General features: G+C 44.3%; 1 protein-coding gene across 2 annotated transcripts in view; it reads right to left on the reverse strand.

Annotated features, from left to right (window-relative positions):
* The window catches only part of crcp (calcitonin gene-related peptide-receptor component protein), a 75,956-nt gene that overhangs the window by 59,500 nt on the left and 1,170 nt on the right, over positions 1–15,286 (reverse strand). The gene's annotated exons all lie outside the window — the stretch shown is intronic.

The raw sequence follows: 15,286 nt of genomic DNA on the forward strand, positions 1-15,286 counted from the left end.
GGTCCTGCTCCGGGCCGCCGCCGCCATTCACGCACTCGCTGTCTCCCGCCCCGCCAGCCTTTACCAAGATGGCGGCGATGGCAACGCTTGGCTCAGTCCCGCCGCGCCAGCCTTTACCAAGATGGCGGTGATCGCGGGCCGCTGGTTTGGAATCGGGCCCAGCGGGACGGGCGGTGCCTAGCTCGGGCGTGGCTGGCGAGGAGAGGCCGAGGCTTCGAGGCCTGAGGCAGCTCATCCACCGCCGAGGGGGGGAAAGCCCGAGTACCCTTTGCAAAAGGATGTTTTTTTCTTTTAAAAGCAACTTTTTTTTTGTTGGAAATCTATTATTTCAAAATAAACACACAGAAAGTGGGAAAAATAAATCAATAGTTAGGAATCAAGATGGTGGCCACTCACCTCAGCTCAGAAGGATTAGGCGCGCCCACACACGCAATGAAACGCCCCCCGTGACGCACCGATTGGTCAACCATCAGGTTACTTAACTGTAGGATTGGTCAACCATCACGTCACTCAACGCTATCCCCTGTAGGATGGCCTGCCCACACACACAATGAACCCCCCCCCCGTGATGCACCAATTGGTCAACCATCACGTCACTCAACGCTATCCCCTGTACGATTGGTCAACCATCACGTCACTCAACGCTAATGAGCGGAATTTTGCCGTTTTTTGACCCTTTCTGTATACTGTCCGAACAATTTTTGTCAACCAAAAAGTTAATACGCCTATTAGACTCCCCTAATGATAAGCTTTCTTTTGATGTAACATATGTGTAGGTACGCTCTATAACTTTTGATTGTATAGCCAGACGGACAGACAGACAGACAAACTCTTTTATATATATAGATTTTTTTTAAAGTCAATAAAAAGACGTTTAGGAAGAAACTAAAAAAGGGGGGGAAATGCAAACGATTTTATTTTGTCTGTCGTTCTATAGTCCTAACAAGTCCCAGGAATAACATAAATATAGATTTCCTCTTAAACGTTTAGTGAAGTGTTAACAGTAACAAGCGTTATGTAATGATGTATAAAAATTGCAGGAAGCTACTTTAGAAGAAACTATTATTTATTTATTGAGAGACACAGAAAATACTTCGATTAAACTGATAATTCTTTTTAATACTGTGAACTAAAGACCTACAGCACTTTATATTTGTTGGTTGTCTGGTTGCATTGTGATTAATATTCTAATCACTTATGTGGACGTACAGTGCATCAGCACCATAGGAAAGCCGCTGCTCCTGCTGCTTGTGCAGCCACTGCTATAGTGACATAAGGGATGGGCTAATACGTTGAAAACTTTCAAATGAATACAAATTGCACGGATAGATCTGCCTCTTTCAGCACACCATGACCTTTTGGATTGTTTGTCGATGCATAACCGTGTAACTGAGTGACGTTTCTGAAGTGTTAATGCATTATTAAGCATTTCTTTTATATCGCAGTCATTTCTGTCAAGTAATTTTTTTATTAAATCGAGTTTGTGCATGACGAACTAAATGCTTTTAATTAATTCTACTGTAAACAAATGTGCAGAATGGGCATGTAAATGACAAATGAATTTCAATATAGATAAGTGTGAGGTGGTGCATCTGGTAGGAGGAATTAGGAGGAATAAGGAGGCGACCTATTCCTTGGAAAATAAGAATCTAAATATCTAAATGGGGTAGAGGTGCAAAGGGATCCAGGGGTATAAATTCACAAATCATTAAAAGTAGCAACGCAGGTTAAAAAAGCCATAAAAGTGCAAATAATGCACTGGGGCTCATTTCTAGAGGAATAGAATTCAAAAGCAGAGAAGTTATGTTAAACTTGTATAGACCTTGTCTGATTGTCTCATGATTGGAGACGGTGGGGTGGCACTATAGTATTACTGTATATATGCTTTTAAGTGGTTGTTGTTGTTTTAAAATTTGCTCACGGACAAAAGGTCTCGCTTAAAGGAGTTCGTGGCCCTCTCGGTGCAAAAAAAAGTTAGAAGGAACACTGGTTGAGGCTGATGATTGGGGAAGTACAAACCACTAGCTGAGCATGGAAGGGAAAATAATGTGAGTGTGGAGAAGTTGTTGGTGGTTAGTGGATGATAAGGTGGGAATTTGGGTTGAATGACAGTGAAGAGGAAAGTTAGGAGTTGCAGTGAGTTTGGTGGTCAGTGAAAGAGATTGGTGGGATGAGGTGCGAACGGTGGTGAAGAAAAGAATGGTGGGCAAAAAGCTATGAAGGAAGGAAGTAAAAAAAAATATCTGTATTAAAGGGAAGGAGCATCTTGAGGTGTGGGAGAAGTAACAAGAGTGTCACCACTGAGCCAAGATATGGCGGGAGTGGCAGAGCATGGAGGGAGGGGAAGAGTGGCATGCCAATAGGGATTTCAGGTCAACAATGTGAGGAAACGAATGGTGCTTGCTGTGGGGGTGGAAGCTGCAGAACGTGGCAGAAGGAAGTTGGGGGGGTGAGGGGGAAGTCCTGCTGCATGGGAACAGAGGCGTAACAGCAGTAAGTGGACTGGTGAGAGGGAATGCATTGCTGTTCAGCGGCAGGATCAGGTGGCACAGAAGAGTGAGCAAGGCCAGGGCACGTGCAAGAAAGGGTGGCAATAGAAGGGAGAAGGAAACGGCACAGGTGGAAGCAGTGGAAAGAGAAAGCACGAAGGTGGCAAAAGGGAGTAGGAGAGAGCAGGGAGTAGGAAGAGGCATAGGCATGGTGGGTGGAGAGGAATGAAAGCAAATACTCCCCCTCCATTCCCCAGAGGATTAAAAAATCTACCCAATGCTTTCCTATACTGGAAAACCCAATTTTGTTTAAATTCAGGGTTTTCCCACATAGCAGGGGAAAGCTCCACCCTTGTTAACATAGGGATCCCAGCCCTGCCCAAAGAAAGACTGGGCTCCTACTGTGAGCAGAAACCAGCTTTAAGTGCTTTTAAAAACTATCAAAGTGCTTAAGAAACTGAAATGACCAGCGCTGGTGTTTGCAGGGCTCCTGGTGGAAGTTGTGTTTGGTGGTGGGTGATCCAGGATCTGATCATGGGAAGTGAGAGAGGTCGCAGGTAGGGAATCCTTCCCATAGGTACGAAAGCCCATTCCTGCTGTGAAGTGTAACTGGCTTTACGGTTCTGTAGCAATTGGGCTGCTTCAAAGATATTAAAGGTAATGAAATTTTAAATAGGATTAATAACTTAATTTTGTTTTTGAAGTGCTCAATAACCAACTCACAGTTCACACTCCCAGTAGGACCAGAACCAGGACCAACAAGAAGCAGGCTTAAAAGTGGATAAATCCCCAGGCCCAGACGAGATGTATCCCAGGCTGCTATGTGAGGCAAGGGAGGAGATTGCAGGGGCTCTGACACAAATTTTCAGAACCTCTCTGGCCACAGGGGAGGTGCCAGAGGACTGGAGGACAGCTAACGTAGCACCATTATTTAAGAAGGGTAGTAGGGATAAACCAGGGAATTACAGGCCAGTAAGCCTAACATCAGTGGTAGGGAAATTATTGGAAAAAATTCTGAGGGACAGAATTAGTCTCCACTTGGAGAGGCAAGGATTAATCAAGGATAGTCAGCATGGCTGTGTCCGGGGGAGATCATGTCTAACCAATTTGATTGAATTTTGAGAGGGGGTGACTAGGTGTGTGGATGAGGGTAGTGCAGTTGATTCGTCTACATGGGCTTCAGTAAGGCTTTTGACAAAGTCCCACATGGGAGACTGGTCAAGACGGTAAGAGCCCATGGGATCCAGGGCAATTTGGCACATTGGATCCAAAATTGGCTTAGTGGCAGGAGGCAGAGGGTGATGTTCGAAGGTTGTTTGTGTGACTGGAAGCCTGTGTACAGTGGTGTACCGCAGGGATCGGTGCTGGGTCCCTTGCTATTTGTAGTGTACAATAATGATTTAGATATGAATGTAGGAGGTATGATCGGTAAGTTTGCAGGTGACACAAAAATTGGTGGAGTGGTAAATAGCGAGGAGGGAAGCCTCAGGCTACAGGACGATATCGACGGGTTGGTCAGAACAGTGGCAAATGGAATTTAACCCTGAAAAGTGTGAGGTGATGCATTTTGGGAGGACTAACAAGGCAAGGGAATACACAATGAATGGTAGGACCCTAGGAAGGGCAGAGGATCAGAGGGACCTTGGTGTGCATGTACATAGATCCCTGAAGGCAGCAGGACAGGTAGATAAGGTGGTTAAGAAGGCATATGGGATACTTGCCTTCATTAGTCGAGGCATAGAATATAAGAGCAGGGAGGTTATGATGGAGCTGTACAAAATGCTAGTTAGGCCACAGCTGGAATACTGTGTTCAGTTCTGGTCGCCACACTATAGGAAGAATGTGATTGCATTGGAGAGGGTGCAGAGGAGATTCACCAGGATATTAGCTGGGCCGGAGCGTTTCAGCTATGAAGAGAGACTGGACAGGCTGGGGTTGTTTTCCTTAGAGCAGAGAAGGCTGAGGGGGGACCTGGCTGAGGTGTACAAAATTATGAGGGGCATAGATAGGGTAGATAGAAAGGAACTTTTCCCCTTAGTAGAGGAGTCAATAACCAGGGGGCATAGTTTCAAGGTAAGGGGCAGGAGGTTTAGAGGGGATTTGAGGAAAAACTTTTTCACCCAGAGGGTGGTTGGAATCTGGAACTCACTGCCTGAAAGGATGGTAGAGGCAGGAACCCTCACAACATTCAAGAAGCATTTAGATGAGCACTTGAAACGCCATAGCATAGAAGGCTACGGACCAAGTGCTGGAAAATGGGATTAGAATAGATAGGGCTTGATGGCCAGCGCGGACACGATGGGCCTCTTTCTGTGCTGTATAACTCTATGACTCTTAAAAAGAAAGGACCATAGCGCCATCTACCTTAGAGATGGGAGGATTCATTCAAAGGTATATGTGGCAAGCATAAATATTTATCATTTAAATGAACACCCAGCATGATGAAAATAGCATCACAAGGGGAAGTAATTAATTAGTTACTGAGTATAAAAAGCACACCCTATACACAAGACTTTCACTATATTATAGATATCTGAACATAGAAAAGGCATGTATATTCAGAATGGCACGTACATTGATCCAATTCAACAACTTGCCTTTAACGTAGGAAAACATCCAACGCACTTCGCAGGGGCATAATCAGATAAAAGTTGACACCGAGCCAAAGAAAGAGATATTAGGTGGGGTTACTAAAAGCTTGGTCAAAGAGGTAAGCTTTAAGGGGGGGGGGGGGGGTCTTAAAGGAGGAGAGCGAGGCAGAGAGGTGTAGGGAGGTGGAAGTCGGTGGTCTTTGTGATGCCGTGAATGTGCTTTAATTCATGCCATTAGTGTGTTTCTGGCCCATTTCCGATATTAGCTGCAATCCACAAAAGCTTCAGATGGTTTCAAACACACTGCTTAGTCAAGGAAAATGTTTGTGTTGAAGCTGCCTGTGAATTGAATAAAAGCATCTGGTAATCAGCCTTGATTGGCCAGATAAAGCAAAGCAAGGACAGTGCATAATTTGAACTTGCAGCATCCATAATCTGTGTACCATTGCCAGAAGTAAGCAAAAGAACATGATGTAGTAACGAGATGATGAAAACAGCAGGGGAAAAAATATGAAAGACAGGTGGCCATAAACTACAAGAGACAAAAAGCAGCAATATGTGGACAAGTGCCAAAGGGCAAAGTGAAGCCAATTGCTAAAGTTGTGGGTCTTCCATTTGAATTCTCAAACAGTTGGCGATATCAGTGACAGCAGAAGCATTCAAAGAGCTCACACTGAAAATGCAACTTTTAATTATTTATTTATGCTATCTTCTTTATCTTGACCATCCTCACTTTCTTGCTGAATACTGACCTAATAACATTCATAAAGAGATTCAATTTTTTTTTTTTAAAAGAGCTTCCTTGGATAGAATTCTCCCCTTTCCAGACAACAATGTAACTGTAAGAAAGATATCAAAGAAGCATATTTCTGTCACAATGTGTGCCAATATTGTAGGCAGTCAAGATGTAGTTGCTTACTATTAGGAAAACTAAGAAACGATGTTATTACTGTGACAACCATACCATCAAATCCAACATGAAGTGAAATAAAGAGAGGGAAAGAAAGATGGGATTAAGAGCGATGAACGAGACAAAAAACGTAAAATAAAGTTTTTATCTTAATTTAAAAAAAATCTCCAACAATAATTAAAATCTGAAGGAATGAGACATCAAACTTTTAAAAGTAAATTTTCAGTACCAGAGAGGTGTTTGGCAGAAATTAAGACTTGATACGCTGTTAAAAATTCATTTACACTTGAATGTTCAAGCCCCAACTAGTCCTGACGGAGGGTCTTCGACCTGAAACGTTAACTCTTTTTCTCTCTCCACGGATGTTGCCTGGCCTGCTGAGTTTTTCCAGCGTTTCCTGTTGTTATTCCTCACTTTTTCTGGTGTTTAGTGGGTATCTAGTGGGGCTCGAGTAGAGCATAAACACCGGCGTGAACTGGTTGGGCCGAAAGGTCTGTTTCTGTGCCATATATATCCTATGTAATCCTAGTGGGTAAGTACCCCAAATTCACGTCCTTCATGTATCTGAATGCCGAGTCTCTCGGCAAGGTATCAGTGTAGCGAAGCTTGTGGAGGAGCAGGGCAACTCGGACAGCAACTTCCTGATTTCCGTGTTTATCTTCGCCTGTGCAGACCATTATACGATGTGCTAAATCTAGGCCAATGTGTGCCACTACTGTCCGATTTACTCCTTTATAGCGGTGAGCGCCGATAGCCTCACCATTATTTTAACTGCAAAATCTGGGCCATTGACATACGAGACCCACCTCCTGCTCCCTGACCCCATTTCTACTAAACTGACTACCCAATTTATGCTAGCTGAAATTGTAAATGGTTCCCTCTCCTCAAGTACTGTTCCCCTCCATTTCAAAACCCCTGTCATCACCGCCTGCTCAAAAACCCACCAGACCAGACAAGGACAGCAGGATTCCTTCCTTAAAGGGGATTGTCGAACCTGTTGGGGTTTTCCTGATAAGAGCATTTTATTGCCAGATTTAAACTGAATTAAAATTCTCAAACTGCCATGGTGGGATTTGAACTCACGTTCCCTGGATTATTAGTTCAAGCCTCTGGATTACTGGTCCAGTAACATAATCACTAGACTATATGCCTATATATTGCCCCTGTGCTTGATGATTTACATTGGCTCACTGTCCCCCAAAGACTCAAATTTAAAACTCTCATCCTTTTGGAATCTAGGGGAATCAAGGGATATGGAGACCGGGCGGGAAAGTGGAGTTGAGGTCGATGATCAGCCATGATCTTATTGAATGGCGGAGCAGGCTCGAGGGGCCGTATGGCCGACTCCTGCTCTTACTACTTATGTTCTTGTATTTAAATCCCTACATCGCCTTGCTCTGTCTGTAATCTCCTCCAGCCCTATGACACCCTTCCCAAACACTCCGTTCCCTTGACCATGGTCTTTTGTGCAATCCCTCCTCCCCCTCTTGTCGCACCATTGGCAGCCATGCAATTCAGCTGTCAAGGCCCCATGTTCTGGAATTCCCTTCCTAAACTCCTCCACCTGCCTCTCCTCCTTTAAGACCCTACTGAAAACCAACCCCTTTGACCAAGCTTTTGGTCACTTCTCCTAAAATCTCCTTCTTTGGCATAGCATTCATTTTTGTCTGATTAAACCTCTGTGAAGTTCCCTGGAATATTTTTTCTATGTTAAAGATGCAAAATAAATGCATGTTCCTGGTCGGCATCTGTCAACGTTCAATGCGCTGGACAACTGCATCAACTACAATAGGAAGAGAGACCGCTATAATAGATTTTATTGAGAGTAAACAAAGAACTACTTCTGTTCTTTAGTTTTTGTAACTTTCCCTAATTCTATCCATTCTTTAATATAAAGTATAGGTAATTTAAGTTAATTTACTTGCAGATGTTTAGCTCTTGTTCCCAATGCGGTCTCATTTTGACTGAACACCCAAGTATAAAAGCTTTAGCATAAAATTGGTATTCACTAAATGTGGGGCTCACTGTATCAGCGAAGTTCTTTTTAAACCTGTTGCTGAATATAGGTGTGTGGCATTCCACTTACTGCCTGTAGGTGGTGAGTGAATTACACAAAACAGGAATTACAAGTTTCTATCTTCACTCTTGTGAAAGAAGAGCTTGATTGATCAGAGTGGTTTATGGTCAGAATCCAATAATCAAAATACAGTCTTAAAACTCTCAGCATAATCTATATCTTTTCGTATTATTATAGGTGAAAGGGTAGAAAACCAGACTGTGACAACTGACATTAAGTAACAGCTAAAACAGTTTAGATTTGCTTTTTCAGTAACCAATTACCAGTAAATATTATAAATGGCCAGTAAATATTATAAATGCATGACCCTGCTTCATAGATATGAAAGGTTTAATTTAAAAAAGAAATCAAAAAACCAAAGCACACCGTAAGAATTATTTGCTTCTTAAAATCCCACCTCGCTTTTATACAGCGAGCCACCAGTATTCCCCACTTTAAGTTTCCACTGACACTGCAGTTTCTCTTTAGACTACAGGACTTCTCAAAATGCCAGTAAGCCAGTTTGTCCCCTTCCTGCACAAAGGCTGAACTGTTAGTCTGAGACAAATGCTGATTATCATAATTCAAGGGGATAACCCTTGGTTGTACTATTTGAAAAAAAAACAGAATGCATTTGAACCCAGGATATTATTTTAACAACTTGCATTTCTACGTCGCTCCTTATGTGCAGAGACACATCTCAAAGCAGTGGAGAAATAGCCACAGAGCAGGAGGAAAAAGAGAATAGAGAGGCTAAGGGTTGCAAAAGCATGATCAAAGAAAAGGGACTTAAAGCCACTCGAAAACACAAAGAGAGGTGGTGAGGTGTGTAGTGTATGTACCTTTAAGAGCCCCTGTGTACTGTAATACCCATGGTGTGGAGATGCCGGAGTTGGACTGGGGTGGACAAATGTAAGAAGTCACACAACACCAGGTTATAGTCCAACAGCTTTATTTGAAATCACAAGCTTTCGGAGCGCTGCTCCTTCGTCAGGTGAAGTGGAGAAATGCATAAAGACAGAGAATCATGTCAGATGTTTACAGGTAATCTTGCCAACTGCCCTTTATCACACCTCGGCAGAGAGATAATCACAGCAATCAAAGGTGTGAATGGTGTCCAAACAGGTCAGTCAGGAAAACATTACATCAAAGAACAATGAGGTGGGGTCACAAGGGGTCAAATATTGCAGATGCTGGGGTCTGTATGAAAAACAAAAAAAGACAAAAAACCTTTTTTTTTTTGCTGGAAATCACAGCAGGTCCGGCCGTATCGGTGTAGAGAGAACAAGCCAATGTCGACTTGGCTTGTTCTCTCTACACCGATACGGCCGGACCTGCTGTGATTTCCAGCAAAAAAAACCCTGTTTTTTTGTTTTTCATACAGACCCCAGCATCTGCAATATCTGGCCCCTTGTGACCCCACCTCATTGTTCTTTGATGTAATGTTTTCCTGACTGACCTGTTTGGACACCATTCACACCTTTGATTGCTGTGATTATCTCTCTGCCGAGGTGTGATAAATGGCAGTTGGCAAGATTACCTGTAAACATCTGACATGATTCTCTGACTATATAAGCTGTGTCTTTATGCATTTCTCCACTTCACCTGACGAAGGAGCAGCGCTCCGAAAGCTTGTGATTTCAAATAAAGCTGTTGGACTATAACCTGGTGTTGTGTGACTTCTTACTGTAACCACTCGGGCTTTATAAGCCTGTATAGTGTCTTGTATTTTCTAGTTCACCTCCAGACTTTGTTCAGTAAACACCTGTTAAACCAACTCCTGCATTCCATGTCTCCATTAACACACGGATACAACAGTGGCGACGAATTGGAAACGGACTTACCTGCAATTCGGCAGCACCTCAAGGAGATCGATTCCTCAGACGAAGGTCGAAGAAAAAAAAAACTGTGGTTTCACCAGCTTGCCGGGCTGGTGGCAGGTACTGCACTAATCCTTCCTGGGCGGCGGGCTGGGGCTCGATCGGGTGGCGCTGCAGCGGGGCCGAGCAGCGAGTCGGAAGGCGGAGGCAAACAGAGACGGAGGGTGGAGCACTCGGGAGACGGCCGGCGCTGCAAAGCAGGTCGGCGTTCGGACCAAGCAGAGGGAGGGAAAAGTCCCAGAGAGTCCGGCGGGAACGAGTCTCCAACTATTAAAAATATGTGTAAATAAAAACCGCGTAGAACAGCATTGTCAGCAGCGGCAGCAGCGGGAAAGCGCGGGAGACGCCATTTTTTCTTGGCAGGGAAGAAAGGAAAGTGAGGGAGGCGCCATTTTTGATTTTCAGGATGCCTAAGACTGGCAATATTACTGCTTTCGATAGTGATATAGAGGATTAGACCACATATGTGGAAAGAGTGGAGGTATATTGCACAGCGAATGAAGTAGAGGATGATAAAAAGGCATCGGTACTTCTAAATCTGATGGGCGCAAGGACATACGGGCTGTTACGAAACTTAATCACTCCAGCCAAACCGATGGACAAGAATTTTAAGGAGATTGTTGATACCCTACAGGAGCACTTAAACCCAACACCGCTGCTGATAGCGGAACAATTCAAATTCTTCAGGAGGAATCAGCACAAGAATGAAAGTAACGCTGATTACCTCACCGAATTAAGAAAGCACTGCCAATTCGGGGCAGGACTGGCAGATTCTCTACGAGACAAATTCGTCTGCGGTCTCCTAAGTGAAGGAACACAGAAAAGGCTACTTTCTGAGAAAGATTTGACACTGGACAAGGCTTTCAGTGTGGCTGTATCATACGAAGCAGCAGCAAGAGGAGCTGCAGAGATACAGCAAAAGCCACAGGACTTCGGCACCCATGAAATGACATGGGGTTTCGAGAGATGTTATCGCTGCGGCAGATCCACCCATGACCACAGGGGCTGCTGGTTCAAGGACAAAGCATGCAGGCAATGCAGAAAGATGGGACACATTGCACGTGTATGCCGATCTGGAAACAAAAAATCCACTGACAGAAAAAAAATCAATAAGGAAAAGTACAGAAAGGTACAAATGATGACGGACAGTAGCTCCGAAGACCAGAAGAGTGACAGCGACTCCCGAAACAAGAGACTAAGCTGTCTCAAATTACATAATGTAATTGCCAAAGAAGATTACCAGACCATTTGGGTTACCCTCACGATAGCGGGGTCCCCAGTTAAAATGGAGCTAGATACAGGATCAGCTCTGACCGTCATAAGTCGACGGGATTACGAGCGGCTATTTCCGCATATACCTTTGAAAGACACATCCATTATCTTGAAGACATATACGGGGCAGAAAGTATACCCCAGAGGGAAAATAAGGGTGCCTGTTGTATACAACGGCAAGGAAATACAGAAGTTGTATTTATACGTTCTGCAAGATGGTGGTCCACCGCTGTTGGGACGTGAATGGATCAGGAAGATACGTTTAGACTGGCACTCCATTCAGGCACTGACGGTGACCAGTAAGAAAAACAATGATGATGACGTCATACCTGAACGATTAAAAGACATCTTGGCCAACGCCAAAGAAGTGTTTCAACAGGAACTAGGAACCTTGAAAGGCGTCACCGCCTCAATAAAAGTGGAAAATGCGGCAATTCCCAAGTTTTTTAAGGCAAGACCGGTGCCATACGCAATTCGTCCAGCAGTCGAGGCAGAGCTGGAGAATTTGGAAAAGGCAGGCGTGTTATCCAAGATAGATTGGAGCGAGTGGGCAACACCCATCGTCCCGGTCATGAAGAAAACGTTGAATAATGATAAATCTGAAGAACAGAGAAAAATTTGCATCTGTGGGGACTTCAAGGTGACTGTAAACCCGGTCCTTCACACGGTACAGTATCCTCTTCCGAGGATAGAAGATATTTTCGCCTCACTATCCGGAGGGAAATGTTTCACCAAAATTGACTTGGCACAGGCATATCTACAGATGGAGGTTGAGGAGGCCTCTAAAAAGTATCTCACGATAAACACACACAAAGGCCTGTACCAGTACAATCGACTGGTTTTCGGAGTAGCATCAGCTCCAGCTATCTGGCAAAGAGCTATGGAGCAAGTCCTGCAAGGGATTCCGGGGACTCAATGCTACCTAGACGACATCCTTGTAACAGGAGAAAACGACAACGAGCACCTTGCCAATTTGGAGCAGGTGCTCACTAGGCTGAGAGAACGGGGCCTACGAGCAAATCGCCCCAAGTGCGAATTTTTCCAGAAACAAATATCATATTGTGGCCATATAATTAACGAAGAAGGGTTGCATAAATCACCTGAAAAAATTGAAGTGGTCATAAAAGCCCCAGCACCTGAAAATGTCTCACAATTAAGGTCGTTCCTGGGATTGATAAATTACTATCATAAATTTTTACCGAACTTGTCGACTGTTCTGCACCCTCTTAACGCACTGCTACAAACGGGAGTAATTTGGAAATGGAGCGAAGACTGTAAACGTGCCTTCCATAAATGCAAAGGCTTGATCACGCCCAAGGAAGTGTTGGCTCATTACAACCCATCACTGCCAATCAGACTGGCGTGCGATGCATCCCCTTACGGCGTAGGTGCGGTATTATCGCATAGATTCCCTGATGGCTCGGAGCGGCCGATAGCTTTTGCGTCACGCTCATTGAACTCAGCTGAGCGTAACTATGCCCAGATCGACAGGGAAGCACTCAGCCTGGTATGGGGAGTGAAGAAATTCAACCATTACCTACACGGACAAAAATTTACCTCGTTGACTGACCATCAACCCCTCGTCTCCATATTCAACCCTAAAAAGGGCGTTCCCATTATGACAGCGCAAAGGCTACAGAGGTGGTCCCTTTTCCTAGGGGCACACCAATATGACATAGAATACAAAGGATCAAAACAGCATGGGAATGCTGACGGGTTATCGCGCCTACCGTTGCCAACGGTAGAAGAGACACCTACAGTGGACCCAGTGGAGATGTTCCACTCAACCATAGTGGAATGTCTACCAGTAACAAATTCTACCATTGAAAAGGAAACGAGAAATGACCCGACTCTCTCACGAGTCTACGATTTAATGGTGAAGGGATGGCCAGCACATGGCGAACCACTGTTGCCAGCATTCTCGCAAAGAAGAGAACAGCTGTCAGTGTGCCGAGGAACCTTGATGTGTGGATCCAGAGTGGTGATTCCACCCAAACTCCAGGATAAAGTGCTAAAGGAGCTTCACGAGGGGCATCTGGGTGGAGTGAAAATGAAGAACCTAGCCAGAGCGTTTGTGTGGTAGCCAGGTATCGATGGAGACATCGAAGAAATGACCAAGAGCTGTCTAGGATGCCAGAAGGTCCAAAACGCCCCACCACAAGCCCCTCTACATCCATGGGAGTGGCCCTCATCTCCATGGCAAAGGGTACACATCGACTTTGCTGGTCCATTTATGGACTCAATATTCTTAATCGCATTTGATGCACACTCCAAGTGGCCGGAGGTAATAAAGATGTCCTCCACCACCACGGAAAAAACCATCACAGTATTAAGGACCATATTTGCCAGGAATGGGCTGCCTGAACAGATCTGTTCTGATAATGGACCGCAATTTGTGTCCGAAGAATTCAGGAAGTTCTTAAAAAACAATGGGGTTAAGCACTACACGTCCGCCCCATACCATCCCGCCACCAATGGATTAGCTGAAAGGTTTGTCCAGACCTTCAAGAAGGCCATAAAAGCCATGGGTAATGAAGACATAAATCTACAACATAAGGTAGATAACTTCTTGTTTGCATACAGGAATGCAACACATGTGGTTACAAACCAAACTCCCGCCATGATGTTTTTCAATAGAAGACTAAGATGCCGGCTGGATTTGATCAAGCCAAACATCAGAAGGGACATAAAGAACCGGCAATTTCAAGGCATGAATGAAAGGCCAACTAGAACCTTCCAGATAGGTCAACAAGTTTTGGCCCGGGACTACCGTACCGAGAAATGGCAGCCTGGAACTATTTGCACATGACTAGGACCTCTGATGTATACCATGGACATTGGAGAAAGCATAATAAGGCGCCATGCTGACCAGATCATAGAGTCATCCGAAAAGGGACAACCTACACCACAACTCTATACGCCTAATGATGAAGCAGAGATACCCATAGTATCTACCTCCGATCCGGTGATACTGGAACCAGATGAACCCGACACTGGCATTCAAGCCAAATCGACCTTGCCAAAAGAAACTACTACACCACCGAGGCGTTATCCGGACCAAGTCAGGAAGCCTCCAGAGAGACTGACTTATAATTGATTAACTGCAGCAAATGTGTAGATTATTGTTCTTGTAAACATGTTAATTAATGATTACTTAAAATGTTATGTACTAATTATCTAAAAGGGGAGGAATTGTAGTGTATGTACCTTTAAGAGCCCCTGTGTACTGTAATACCGGTAGTGACCACTCGGGCTATATAAGCCTGTATAGTGTCTTGTATTTTTTAGTTCACCTCCAGACTTTGTTCAGTAAACACCTGTTAAACCAACTCCTGCATTCCGTGTCTCCATTAATACACGGATACAACAAAGTGCATGGGAAATGAGTGGCTATCAATGAAGAAGCAATCGAGTGTCTATAAATATATTCAAGAAGGAGTTAGATATATTTCTTAAGGCTAAAGAGATCAAGGGATATGGGGAAAAGGCAGGGACAGGGTACTGAATTTGGATGATCAGCCATGATCTCATTAAATGGCGGAGCAGGCTCGAGGGGCCGAATGGCCTACTCCTGCTCCTATCTTCTATGTTTCTATGTATCGAGATGTATGGCTAGAAGGGATTACTGAGGAAGGGTGGCGTGAGGCCATTGAAGTATTTGAAGGTCAAGAGGAGGATATTCAAATCAATTCACTACGGTATGGGTAACCAGTGGAGCTTGGTGAGGAAGTGTGGGCAAAGATGGAGGCAATATTTTGGATGATTTGTCTTTTTTTTTTAAAGAGAGTGGAAAGACCAACAAATAGAGTGTTGGAGAAGTTGAGCTTTGAGTTAATAAATGATGGATTAGGATTTCAGCAGCAGAGAGGTGGAGTGGGAGGTAGGCAACATTTCAGAGGTGAAAGAAAACAGTCTTGGTAGGGGAGAAAGGTGTGTAAAGTGTCAAGCTGTGCAACAAAGATTTCAAATGCCTGTATTTAGGATGAGACGGTTGCTAGGGAGGTTGAGGACAGAGGTGCTTATGTGTATGTAGAGAAAAAGAATGGCTTTGGTTTTGCCAACAGGTCAAAGGTAGTTTGGGAGACTGG

Source organism: Somniosus microcephalus, chromosome 22 (genome assembly GCF_052327205.1).
Source record: "Somniosus microcephalus isolate GS21.2 chromosome 22, FLI_Smic_1.0, whole genome shotgun sequence".
Taxonomy (NCBI): domain Eukaryota; kingdom Metazoa; phylum Chordata; class Chondrichthyes; order Squaliformes; family Somniosidae; genus Somniosus; species Somniosus microcephalus.